This window comes from Pleurodeles waltl, chromosome 3_1 (assembly GCF_031143425.1).
Source record: "Pleurodeles waltl isolate 20211129_DDA chromosome 3_1, aPleWal1.hap1.20221129, whole genome shotgun sequence".
NCBI lineage: Eukaryota > Metazoa > Chordata > Amphibia > Caudata > Salamandridae > Pleurodeles > Pleurodeles waltl.
In genome coordinates this window covers 631,018,962-631,032,545 of record NC_090440.1, presented here as the reverse complement: position 1 = coordinate 631,032,545, position 13,584 = coordinate 631,018,962, and the positions used below count along the sequence as shown (strand labels likewise).

At 46.5% G+C, this 13,584-nt stretch overlaps 1 protein-coding gene across 1 annotated transcript in view; it reads right to left on the bottom strand.

Annotated features, from left to right (window-relative positions):
* LOC138284401 (mucin-5B-like) overlaps positions 1 to 13,584 on the bottom strand; it is a 1,991,087-nt gene that overhangs the window by 139,387 nt on the left and 1,838,116 nt on the right. The gene's annotated exons all lie outside the window — the stretch shown is intronic.

Here is a 13,584-nt window from a genome sequence, read left to right as displayed (position 1 = left end):
TGCTACTCCTGCGAGGCCCTCAGGATGCAGTATAGCCACAACCTGCTCCTCCCATGTTGTTAGTTGTGGGGGAGGAGGTGGGGGGCCGCTGCCAGTCCCCTGAACCGCAATGTGGTGTCTTGAGACCACGGAACGCACCTTCCCCCCTAGGTCGTTCCACCTCTTCCTGATGTCATCCCGTGTTCTTGGGTGCTGTCCCACTGCGTTGACCCTGTCCACGATTCTGCACCATAGCTCCATCTTCCTAGCTATGGAGGTGTGCTGCACCTGTGATGTGAATAGCTGTGGCTCTACCCAGGTGATTTCCTCCACCTGGACCCTGAGCTCCTCCTCAGAAAACCAGTGGTGTCTTTGCTGTGTCATGGGGTGGTGTGGGTGATGTGTGAGGTGGTGTGTGTAGTGATGTGTGGGGTGGTGTGTGTTGTGATGTGTGGGGTGATGTTTAGGGGTGTGTGGTGTTTTGTGCATGGATGTGTATGAGTGATGATGTTGTGTGCCTCTGTATGTTGGTGTGGTCTTTGCTTTTCTGTCTCTCTGCTTCTTCCAAATTTTTCATTGTAAGGGTTTGTGGCGAATGTGGGTGTGTGTTTTATAGTGTTGTGAGTGTGTGGGAGTGGTGTGTGTAGGTATATCAGGTGTGTGTATTTCGAATTGTCCAATGTGGTTGTGTTTTGTAAATGTGTGTGTAATTTGAGCGCGGCGGTGTGTACCGCCAATGGTTTACCACGGTTGAAAGACCGCTGTGTGGATTTGTGGGTCGTAATAGTGTGGGCGTATTCCTGTTGGCATGACGGTGGAGGTTTTGCTATCGCCAGTTTATCACTGACCTTTGGTGTGGGGGACTTGTGTGGGTGTCTAGATTTTGGCAGATTCCGAGCTGTGGGTCGTAATAGCTGTGGCGGAATTCCACGGCGGTGTGTTGGCGGTCTTCTGCACGGCGGTAAGCAGGATTTACCACCAATGTTGTAATGAGGGCCATAGTTTATTAACCGACCTACTCTTGGGGGAAGACTGGTGTCACATGGCCTTGGCCATGAGGCAGTGTCCACTGGAAATGGGGAGTCTTGGCGTGCCTAACCTCGAATTATTCTACACTGTGGCTCAGCTACAATAGCCACTGCAGGGGCTGAGTGAGTCCCAGAACTCAGAAAAAACAAATGTGTCAAACCTCCTTGGTATGACCTCAGTGTATACTTGGCTGTCAGACAAGACAGGCCCCCCCACACATGGAACTATTCTGATAACCACAGCAAGAGTCTGCTGGCATAGATTTATACACAGTAAACATCCTAACATACTATATTCACCATTGATACCTGTGGTGCAGCTGCTGGCTGCTCGGGTTGTGCTCAGGCAACATGACATGACTCAGTGGAAAGCGGAGAAGCTCACAACAGTGAGAGACTATTTTACAGAAGGTACACTACTGACATTTCATTAACTTAGGGTTGCCAACGGCTTATAAGATGGTTTATTTTTCTCACACTGCACAATCAAACGACTTATACATGACAAGTGGCAAAATGGTGACGCGGAACCACCACCTTAGCAAGCACACCGATACTGTCAGCTTCGGGGACTGAGAAAGCAATTTCCATATTATACACTGCCTTAAACACCACAAATTGCCCTTGGATGGAGAGCGCCCATGCTCGGTGGGATGTGGTGCTTACTAGCTCTTTGTCCCAGCACTCATGGTCGTCAGCCCTATCAGGAGTTAAAGGAATATTGCGTAACCCTAGGTTCCATTTTACACAGTTCAATTACTTGCACCAAGCTTATCTTTTCCCTTACTGCTTTCAACGTATGTTCCCTACAGCTGACCTTAAATGTCCACGTTGTGGTTTGCTCGAAGCGAGTTTCTGCCATACGGTTTGGGAATGATCCTCCTTACAAGGGACTTGGCAACAGGTAGTTAAGGCTACAGCCAACATAATAAACTATGCTCTGTCACCCACCCCTGAATCCTGCCTATTGGGATTGCGCCACAGGGCCAGAGGGGACAAACACCTTCATAGATTTATAGACCTGGCCGTTACCACATTTAAGAGCCTGGTCTCCATGCATTGGAAGGCACATTCCGTCCCAGACAATGCCAAATAGTTGCACACATTGCTGCGGTGGTCCTGAACGGAGGCAGACGTGCTGCTTATGCTGAGACATAGGGGATTAGCACTAGATGGTAGAGAAATTTAGGACGTGTTCATTATCAAAATAAAAGCAAAAAATGATATTCGACCCCCAGACAAAACATCGTAGCCTTGTATTGTAGACAGTGCGCTCCCGGATGCCCTTATGTAATTATGCTAATTGAGTTATCTCACATCTTCATATGGTAAGACATCGCCAATCACTGCACTCTCTAAACCATCATTACTCTCATAGAGGCGCCCCTAACACTAATACCCACTCCACCTCTTAGACTCCCCACCACAACTGACATCCATGTGTCCCCACTTTGATCCATACACGCTCTCCCAAAGATGCGGGACACATCAAATAAGTGTATCTCGGCTGACGTACACTGGCTGAACACAATGGCCCTCATTATGACATTGGCAATCTTTTCCGAAGAGTACTGTGGCGACAGCCGCCAACAGACTGCCGCGGAGGCGTTAATCTGCCTGCCAGATTATGACACACAACCACAAAACTGACAGAAACCAGTCACAACCACAAGTTGGCCAGACTGAACGAGGGTGAAAAACTGTTGGACCCACCACCATCCCCGCTATGCCAGCAATACACCACCCACGAATCACCACAGTGGACATTGAACGGTGGTCAGCCATTGGCAGTGCACACCGCCACAGTGGAATAGGGCACCCAGCACCACATGAAGCCAACATTGGCCTGAAAAAGTAAACCCACACCTGACACATATACACACAACCTCCACACCCACCAACAGCACTAATAAACATACCCCCACATAACCCACAATCCTTTGCATACACACAAAGACTGCTACACCTTGCCAGGCCAAGCCCTGCCCACACACACCACATTTACCTACACATCATAACGCATCACACACCACACACACTACCTCAACACCGAACACCCTCTGCACAACACACACCCCACAATAGGCATGTGCCCAAAAAAGCACCCCTGTTTCACTGATGAGGAGTTGCAGATGATGGTGGAAGAAATCATCAGGGTAGAGCCACAGCTGTTTGGTGCACAGGTCCAGCTGATATCCATTGCCAGGAAGATGGAGCTATGGGGAAGGATCGTGGACAGGGTGAACTGTGTGGGACAACATCCACTTACAAGGGACAACATTCGAAAGAGATGGAATGACCTATGAGGGAAGGTGCGTTCCATTGCATCAAGGTACCAGGTCACCATCATGAGGACTAACAGTGAACCCCCACCTCCTCCTCCACAGTTGACCGCATGGGAGGAACAAGTCCTGATAAACCTACATCCTGAGGGCCTCACTGGAGTCACTGGAGGGAGGGACACTGGTAAGTCACCATTACTAATCTACCTCCACTGATACCTGCATGGTATGTCACTCCTTCACCCTGACTCCCTACACCCCGCTCCATCCCATATAGTGCCCCACTCCAATAACCACCCTCAATTGCATGCTCTACCCACTGCAAGTATGCCCCTTCCAGCTCTGCATGTACACACAATGGCAATGCATGGACAACATATAGAACTACCAATCCCACAATCTATCACCATACAATACCAGAGGTGGGAGGGTAACACCAAACCCATTTTGAAAGCCAGAAATGTGTAATATGTGACAGACAATGACCCTAACAAATCATTTACATCTCCACAGGTGCCCCAGCCAACGTCACCGGGGAGCAGGTGCCACGGCAACCCAGTCGTCTACCAGAAGATGCCCTCTGTGATGACAGTAACTCTAGATGTCCCAGGCCCATCTGGGACCACAGGTCAGTCAGCTTCCACATCCCACAATCCACCACAAGGTCCTCCCTCCAACTCCAACACTACAGAAGCCACCCAACATCCCCAACCCCCTGTCCCCAGGACACATCAATAGTGTGCCCACCTGTACAGGGACCTGAGTCAACACCACACAGGAAAGACAGTGAAGGTCCGAGTGTAAGGGGGTGTGGGTACACCATTCCAGGAACACTGGCACAGAGGGCCAGCGACAGTGTGAGATCATCTGTGCATCAGGGGTAGGCCAGGCCCAGGGAACTGACAGCCCAGGAGTTACTCACACATGTCCTGGGGCATATGAAAAATCCCAGGACAGGATGGGCCAGGTGATCATCATCCTGCAGAAGAACTAGTGGCTGCAGGAGGTACTCCAGGAGGTCACGCAGCAGTTGCAGGGCCTAAATGCCAACATGACCTCCGCTGAAGGGGGTCTGGATGACATGGCCAAAACCCTGTGGGAGAACACATACCAGCGGGCCACTTCCACTAGCCACTCCACTCACCAGCCATCAACATCTGCAGCAGCTAGTGGACAGGAGGACCTGCAACAACACCTGCAGGCCTACAGCACCCCTTCCCCTGCAGAAGGTGAACCACCCTGCAAACGTTCCCTATGACCCAGACAGACACCAGAGACTGTTGTCAAGACCGAGACCACCTCCACGAAATTAGCCCCTCCCGAATGTCCTCCTTGTTTGCCACTGAGTCACCTTGTTCACTTTGGACTACCATTGCTCCTTTTCATATGGCCTCATGGACACTGGAGCCGTGCTACAAACCAACTGGGCCACTTCACTCAAGCTTCCGTCCCCCATTACTCCACTCTGTTGCATTATTCCTCCCTTTTTGTCACTTCAATAAACAACCTTGAACACAACTCAAGTATTTGTGCTTTATCATACAGAAAATTTAATGTATTGGACTGTATTATCCTGTCCAAATGTCCAGTAAGGTATGAATCCATTCTTTCTTTGGGGCGTAGCATAGGGATCCACCTGTTAAATGGAGGCACCAGAACCTGGCTTTCAGTAGACCAAATGTGCATTCGACAGCCCCCCTGATACGGCCATGTCCTTCATTGTACCGATTTTCAGCCCCTGTTCCCAGATTTCTCACAGGTCAACAGACAGAACAGGTTGGGGTATCCGGAGTCACCTGGAAGTAGTGAGGGACACACATTGCTCATGCGTGTGCGTGCGTGTGCAGCTGTGTCCTGTGCCTGGAACCTGTGATGGCCCGTGCTAAAGGGGAAAGGGCTCAAGCCTTTACATCCGAGGAGTTAGAGAAGCTTGTGGATGGGGTCCTACCCCTGTATAGGCGGTTGCATGTGATCTCCAGACCAACAGGTGAGAACATAATGGGTACGTTGAACGCGACATTGCTGCATGAAGATGTATGTGTGTGCTGGCAGTGTGTCATTTGGGAGAGGGTTTTTGGCTGCATGCAATGTTAATGCAGAGGTACAGGTCACATGTGTGCTTAATGTGGGTCATATGCAGTATGTAAGCGATTTGTGTTACAGAATGGATTGTTAAATTCATGGTGTCCTTCGGTCTGTGTCTCCTCTGCAGGTCAGCACCCATCAAAAGAAAAGGTTGTGGCGTGTCATCAGCAAGGACGGGTGGACCCTGGGGTCCATAGTTGGCAGAGCACCCACTGCAGGAAACGGGGGAGGACCTGAGATGCTGGGCCTGGAAGACCACAGTGGCCCAGCTGGGGATGACCTCCCAATGAGGGAGGGGTGCCCGTCAGAGCCTGACCCCCTCTCCATAATGGCCCGCATACTGGTGGTAGCCAGTCCTGAGCTGGATGGGCGCTTGAGGACAGCACAGCAGCCACAAGAGGGTGAGTACAGACTGTGTGGTATTTTGTTCTTGTTGCCTGCCATGGGATTTCGGTGGAAGGTTCTAGTCAGTGGATGCCCCAATATGCCGGTTTAGCTATTCTTGTGTGGTCCTGCATAGCAATGTTGGGAGGTCTGTATATTTGGTAATTGGTGAGTATCTAGCAAACCATGGCAGACATGGCTTAGTGAGCATTTTAGCTCCTCTTCTATTTCCACTTTATATCAATGGGATAGATGCCCACCTAAAACATATGGCAGTTGATAAACCTAAAATAGGGAAAAGCCTGGTCCAAGTCTTCTAGATGCAGACAATGCGGTCCTACTGTTACGAACCGCAAATGGGCTGCAGCGGCTGATTGAGGGCTTTGTAGAGTTTATGAACGGTAGAGATATGTGCCTTAATCTGAACAAAACAGTTGTAATGACATGTGGCCTGGGAAAGGCCAGAAAGAAACATATTTTATTATTGGTCATGAATGTGAGGAGGTAAATAGTTTTACATACCTGGGTGTACAGTTCTCTAATATGGGCAACTGGAGCCAGCACCTAGAAATAACTAAGATGAAATATGTAAGCGCAGCAGAGGCCGTTTTTAGATTTCCAAGGAAAATTGGCAATAAACCCTTTAGGGATGTGCTACAAATTTATAGAAGTAAAACAATTAGTAGTATCACTTATGGTTCTGCCCTATGGGGTTTAATGCCTTAAATCCAGTCTCTACAAGTATTAGGGAATAAATTCCTTTGTAGACTACTTGCTGTGCCAAATACTACTTCTTCATACATGGTATATAGGGAATTTGGCTGCCCTATGTAGAAGACTTGATATATACTAGTGCCATATTGGCATGGCACAGCATCTGATCTAAAGAAGGGACACGATTTACAAAAGAGATTATTAAAGACTAACACTAGAGCATAGGGATAGAATCCCATAGTTTGTGCATTTAAAACATTTGCTGAAAAGTATAAACCTGGATCCAGATTTCGATGACCCAGTTACCATTCTTCAATTCAGTAAAAAAGACATACCAACTATTGTGGCAGAGAGAAAGTGACAGAGCTAGTAGAGAACGAAAGAAATCGACAGTAGCGCATTATATGATTGAAGCTTATGAGACTATTCAAAATTATTTGTTAATTGTACCAAACATTCAAGAAAGATTTTATTTCACCCAAGTGCATTTTAGGACATTGCATTATGTAGTAGCTTTCCCAAATATGGGGATATGGAGTAAAACTCTACTGAAGTGTCCCTGTGCTGGATGATGATTCCCACCTACTCCTCCTACAGCCACTACCTCTACCTCCACTCCCAAACCTCCTCCCACAACCCGCCCCGTTGGTCCTAAGAAACTTTTCCTTTCCTTCCTTGACCTCTTCTTTCCCCCCCATCCTGCCCAAAAGAGAAAGATGCCTCTCCCCCACCCCAGTACCTCCAGCTCCCAGTCCACTCCTGTTCCTCTCCCTAAAACTATACCTGTGTCAGGAATAGAGCCATGCGCGGTCCAGGTCCCGCCCGAAACTCCGCTGCGTGGCTCTGCAGCGCTTTCGGCGCACCACTTGTCATCCCCTCTTGCTTCAAAGGTGGCCATCAACATCGTCTGCCCTGTGGCAAAGCTCATAGAGATGCAGGTCCAGCTCAATGGTGAACAAGATGCACTTATCAGTGCTATTCCATGAAGGGACTACAAGTCCATGTTTTTAGAGGCAGCAGCCATCTTGGGGTGTGCCAGCCACACCCAAGCACGTTGCTCACTATTTTGAAGATTTCGATGCAGCCAGACCTCATGGGGTTTCTCTGGAGAAGAGCAGAGTTCCTGAATGGCAGAGTGTCATCCAATCGAAGTATCCTTGTTTCCATGGTGCATTAAAAAACAAGTAGGTCGTAGTCATAGCGTTAAGGCCTTGCTGAATCCAAGTTTGAAGGAAGTCATTACTTCCAAAAGGTAAAGCGTCCCTTAGCATAACAAGCAAAGCGTTTCAGGCCACACTGGTAAAGCGCACTTGGCACGACATTCAAAGCGATTCAGTTCAGAGGAGTAAAGCGCACTTGGCATGACATTCAAAGCGCTTCAGTTCACAGGAGTAAAGCGCACTTGGCACAACATTCAAGGCGATTCAGTTTACATGAGCAAAACTTTCACGCCTAGGTGGCAAATGTGAAAACATTTCAAAGATAAGTAAATCATAGTTTCATTGTTTTTGGAAGCATAATATATGAGAGATATATTAAAGTCTTTGATGATATGTGAGATGCATATTTAAGTCTTTGCAAATTTCGAGACTGAGACCAAAGGTTTTATGTTTATGAATGCATAGTAGTTGCATGATTGATGTTCAGAGTATATCCACGGTCCAAGCTCTTGCCTTCTCAAGGTTCAGAGGTCTCAGTTTGTTCTTCTTCCATGATTCAGAGAAGGGCCATGCCCAGTTTGGTTTAATGCTCATGACATCCTGAAGTATCATGATTTTACTATTTGTTCTTGTTCCATGATTCAGAGAAGGGCCACACCCAGTTTTCTCTAAAGTTCATGGCATTCTGCAGTATCATGATTTTACTAATTGTTCTTGTTCCATGATTCAGAGAAGGGCCACGCCCAGTTTCATTTAATGCTCATGACATCCTGAAGTATCATGATTTTACTAATTTTTCTTGTTCCATGATTGAGAGAAGGGCCACGGCCGGTTTTGTTTAATGCTCATGACATCCTGAAGTATCATGATTTTACTAATTGTACTTGTTCCATGATTCAGAGAAGGGTCACGCCCAGTTTTGTTTAATGCTTATGACATCCTGAAGTCCCATGATTTTATCAACACTTGCATCCACGGAGGCGCCTTTGTTTATTCCATAAGGGTCTCAACACTTGCATCCACGGAGACACCTTTGTCTATTCCATAAGGGTCTCAACATTTGCATTGAGGGAAACGCCTTTGTCTATTCCATAAGGGTCTCAACTCTTGCATCCACAGAGACGCCTTTGTTTATTCCATAAGGGTTTCAACACTTGCATCCACGGAGACGCCTTTGTCTATTCCATAAGGATCTCAACTCTTGCATTCACGGAGACGCCTTTGTTTATTCCATAAGGGTCTCAACACTTGCATCCATGGAGACGCCTTTATCTATTCCTTAAGGGTCTGGACTCTTGCATCCATGGAGACGCCTTTGTCTATTCCATAAGGGTCTCAACTCTTGCACACACGGAGACACCTTTGTCTATTCCATAAAGGTCTCAACTCTTGCACCCATGGAGACGCCTTTGTCTATTCCATAAGGATCTCAACTCTTGCATCCACGGAGACGCCTTTGTCTATTCCATAAGGGTCTCAACTGTTGCACACACGGAGATGCCTTTGTCTATTCCATAAGGGTCTCAACTCTTGCACCCACGGAGACGCCTTTGTCTATTCCATAAGGGTCTCAACACTTGCATCCACGGAGACGCCTTTGTCTATTCCATAAGGGTCTCAACTCTTGCACACATGGAGACGCCTTTGTCTATTCCATACGGGTCTCAACATTTGCATTCACGGAGACGCCTTTGTTTATTCCATAAGGATCTCAACACTTGCATTCATGGAGACACCTTTGTCTATTCCATAAGGGTCTCAACTCGTGCATCCACGGAGACGCCTTTGTCTGTTCCATTAGGGTCTCAACACTTGCATCCACTAAGACGCCTTTGTTTGTTCCATAAGGGTCTCAACACTTGCATTCACGGAGACGCCTTTATCTAAATGTATAATTGAGTGTTAATGCTGTTATGAACAAGTATATACATACATGCTTAGCCATTTTTCCTTTTCAGATCTCTCGCCCTTCTGTTCTCTACCCTAATTCCCTTCCCCGCGACTGTCTTCACCATAACTCTTTGCTATAATAGCTTTCTGAGTTGGTGATGCCGGAAGGTGGGCTTGTTGTTCGGCGGCGTGCAGATCCCGAGGAAAGGACACTGTGACAACCTGCCAATATTGGCACAAACCCACTCCTCCACCCCCTAAACAGAGGCGTAAAGACCCGCCCCCTCCCAAACCCAAGTCCAAGGACCCCCTTCCCATGAAGAAACCCCTTTGCCAGCCTACCATCACCTTGATGCCCCTGCACAGGGGACTGACTGGGCTGTCAGGAGTCAAATTGGGCCTTGGATGTTGCCCTATTGGCATTTATTGTCCATGGACTGGCCAATGGCCCTTGCTGTATATTTGTTCATATGTGTATGTTTATATATTTTAGATTTAGGACACTGTTCCCACATAATTAAAGTGGTTAGACCAGAGGTATGTGTCCAGGCTTTCTTTGTTCCTGGATTATATTGATGTTGATTAACTCTGCAGATGGTTCTCGGTGTGTGTTGTGTGTGTGGGTGTGTCACTCTCTCCTCCCTCCCTTGTGTGCCAGGTGGCTCTACTCACCTTCGTCGTCTTCTTTGGCGTTGGTGCTCCTGGACTGCCATCGCGTGGTACAGTATTAGCAGGACTTTGAGTTTGGGTTCCATGGCAGCTGCGTACTCCTCTGTGTCCCTGGAGGTGTGTCTCCTTTTTTATGATGTGTTTTTACCAAGCTTTTGGTGGCGGTGGTCCTGCCTCAGAAATCCTAGTGGTCTGCTATGTCGTAATATGGTGGGGGGGTTGTTGTCTTCCGCCTGGTGGTTCAGGTAGTAAATTGGCTGTCTATGTGAGGGATCACTGCCATGGTCATGATTTAGTGGTCTTCACCACAGGCCTGGCGACGGTACTACCGCCATCGCCGGTGTGGCGGTCAGCTGACTGCCAATGTCATAATGACCACCATTGTCTCTAAGTATCTGTGAAATATGCATGCTACGTAGCTTCATGCCCATTGAGGCACGTGTATCACTTTCTTTATTGAATTAGAATGCTTGCTCTGTGGCCCCCCTATTGAGTTCCTGTCTGCCCCCCCATGTCACATCCCCAATCCCCAGATCTCCTTTTTGCCTGATATTGTCATGTTAATGCTGCAGCTGTAACTGTACGGTTTTTGTTTCTGCACTTGTATGGTTTATGAAACTCAATAAAGAGATTTTTAAGAACATAACTGTTTAGAAATGCTTGTAATAGATTTATCAAAATTGTGTTACATCAATGCAAACAAATAAAAACTCATAAAACATGTTTTTTTAAACTTTTTTTCACATTCATACAGGTGAACGCCCATCACAAAAAAACATATAGAAGGCCATCACCAAGCAGTGAAGCAAAGAGGTTAGAGGACCTACGATGCTGGACCAGGAAGCCATCAGAAGTCCAGCTCAGCCAGTCTTCCCATGTTGGGAAGGGCTTGAATTGCACCCTGGTCCCCTAATGGCCTGCAGACTTGCGGGGTCCTATCCAAAGCTTGATGGACAGTTAAGAGCCCAACAGCAGCATTGAGGGGGTAAGTTATTTTTTTGAGTTCTCATTGTTAGATATTTATTTTTGGTTATAGCAACAAATTATGGCATCAACAGAAAGGTTGATACATGTCGACCGCACAAGAAGAGTTCTGAAAGGTGTACTTTTGCACAATGTGTATGATGTTGAATTTTGTGTATTGATTTGTGGAAAATCCACTGGATTTTCGATCACTACCAAAAGACTGTTTTGAGCAGACACATTCCTGCCTAAGAAAAAAAATATACATGTATTTTGTCTGTGATGAAGGATAGTTGTACCAAACAGGATACAACTCATGATTGTGTCAGGTGCGATGCTCCATTACAATTGTGAGGAAGTTATATTGACCCTATTACAGGTGACACAGCATATAATGCACTTATGATACAACGGATGTTCCAAACTTCACGCTGGGAGTTGGTGTAATAAACAAACAATAGTGAGCATGTGATCCAAAATGACTAGGAACCAATGAGAACAATGGTAAAAAAAAAATGAAAAAATATATGAAAAAATATGTTTTCACTTCAAAATTCAATTCAGTTTATGTTCACAGTTGAAGATTGGCGAGAAGCCTTACTTCTTTACAAATGTGCATGTAAGCCAGTCTGTGTTTACATGAAATTGGTAGGCAATATTATGAAATGAAACAGACAGAAATGGGTATACATTGGTGACAGTGTAACACATACCCAAAGACAACATTTTTCTGCCCTATCTTATGTCCAGATGATGAGTCAATATTTATGGAAAAGAGTTATTGAATGACTCTTTTGCAGATGGACAATGTACATAGTTCAAATGTTTCTTGCTATAGGTTTATTTTTGTGACATGAGACCACTATTTAAAACAACCAATCCGTACCGTTCATGGGTGTTAAACAATGCTGGTAGGAATTTGAAATTTGTAAGATAAAAGATTAAAAATGAAATGGGAGGAATGGGAGAAGTAATGGTAAGTTACAAAATAGTGAGCAAATTGATCTTTAAAATGTTCCCTACATACAGGGGGCAATGATAAAGTATACCTATGCTTGAAAACAGGTGAAATATGAAACATTGGATATATATATTTTTTTAAATCGTCATGATCATTTTTCATTCACAGATCTAGTAACAATGTTCTACCTGTATTTTCAGCATCTTATGGAGTAGGTGAAGGGTACATTGCCAATGAAGGCAGTAAAGTAGCTGGCCACTGTGTGTCGGGTGGTGGTACCTCACACACCAATGGAGACAGTGGCATGGAGGGTGAAGGAATTGGAATGGAGGCCACCTGCTTGTCATCATCTTTAGAGGCCTCCATAAGCGACCTGTTCATAGTGGTGGAGGACCCTACAGGACCTTTACCATCTGTATCCTTGTATGTCACCCAGAGTCCCATCTCATCCTCCCTCTTGCTCCCCCCCAGTTGGCCAACCCCATGCCTTAAAAGGGCTGTGGCCTCCTTTGCCACACACATGCACTGCCCCTGTCCCCTCCAACTGCTCTCAGTGAAGAGGCTTTTATCTGTTGAGCAGCATCTCTGTAGGCCAGACAGCGATCGCGAATGGCATCTAGGGCCTTAGTTGCCAAACGTAACAAATGATTGCATTTCTGGATGCCATTCATAGTTCAATATCTGGCATGGAGAGATTGTTTGCAAAGATAGCATCTGCACTGACTGCAGCCCCCAACTGGGCAAACTTGTGCCCCTACTCCCGTCCCTTCCTCATCCCAAATCCCAACTCTCAATATCAAGCACACTCACTTTGCAAGCACCCACTCCAACAGGCACAAGCAGCACACCTGCACATAAACACACAAGGAAACACAAGCATACACCCATCCAACATACATATACTACTAACACTTCATCCAAAGACACCACAACCACAACATTCATCATCACAGACACAAGGACTACCATGCACTACACCCACATAAACAACCACCATCACACCCACAATCACCACAATGATCAGCACACCCACAACCGCCAGTACACCCACAACGACCTAAACCACAACATCTACCTCAACAGCACACTCATGCAAAAAAACACAGTCACACACCTGCACACCTACATGTTAAACAACACCCACTAACACCCACACATAAACATACAAGAAAACACAAACATACACCAATCCAACATATATATACTACTAAACCTACTCCCAAAGGCACCACAACCACAATATCCATTACCGCAGACACAAGCACTGCCACCACCACCACACAAACAACCACCATCACACCAACAATCTCCACAATGACCAGAACACCCACAACCATCGGAACACCCACAATATTCACTTCAACAGCACACTCATACAAACAAACACAGTCACAAACCTACCACCAAACACACACACTCACAGTCACCCAAGTGCAAAACACCTACAAGCCCACACACATCCAAAACAT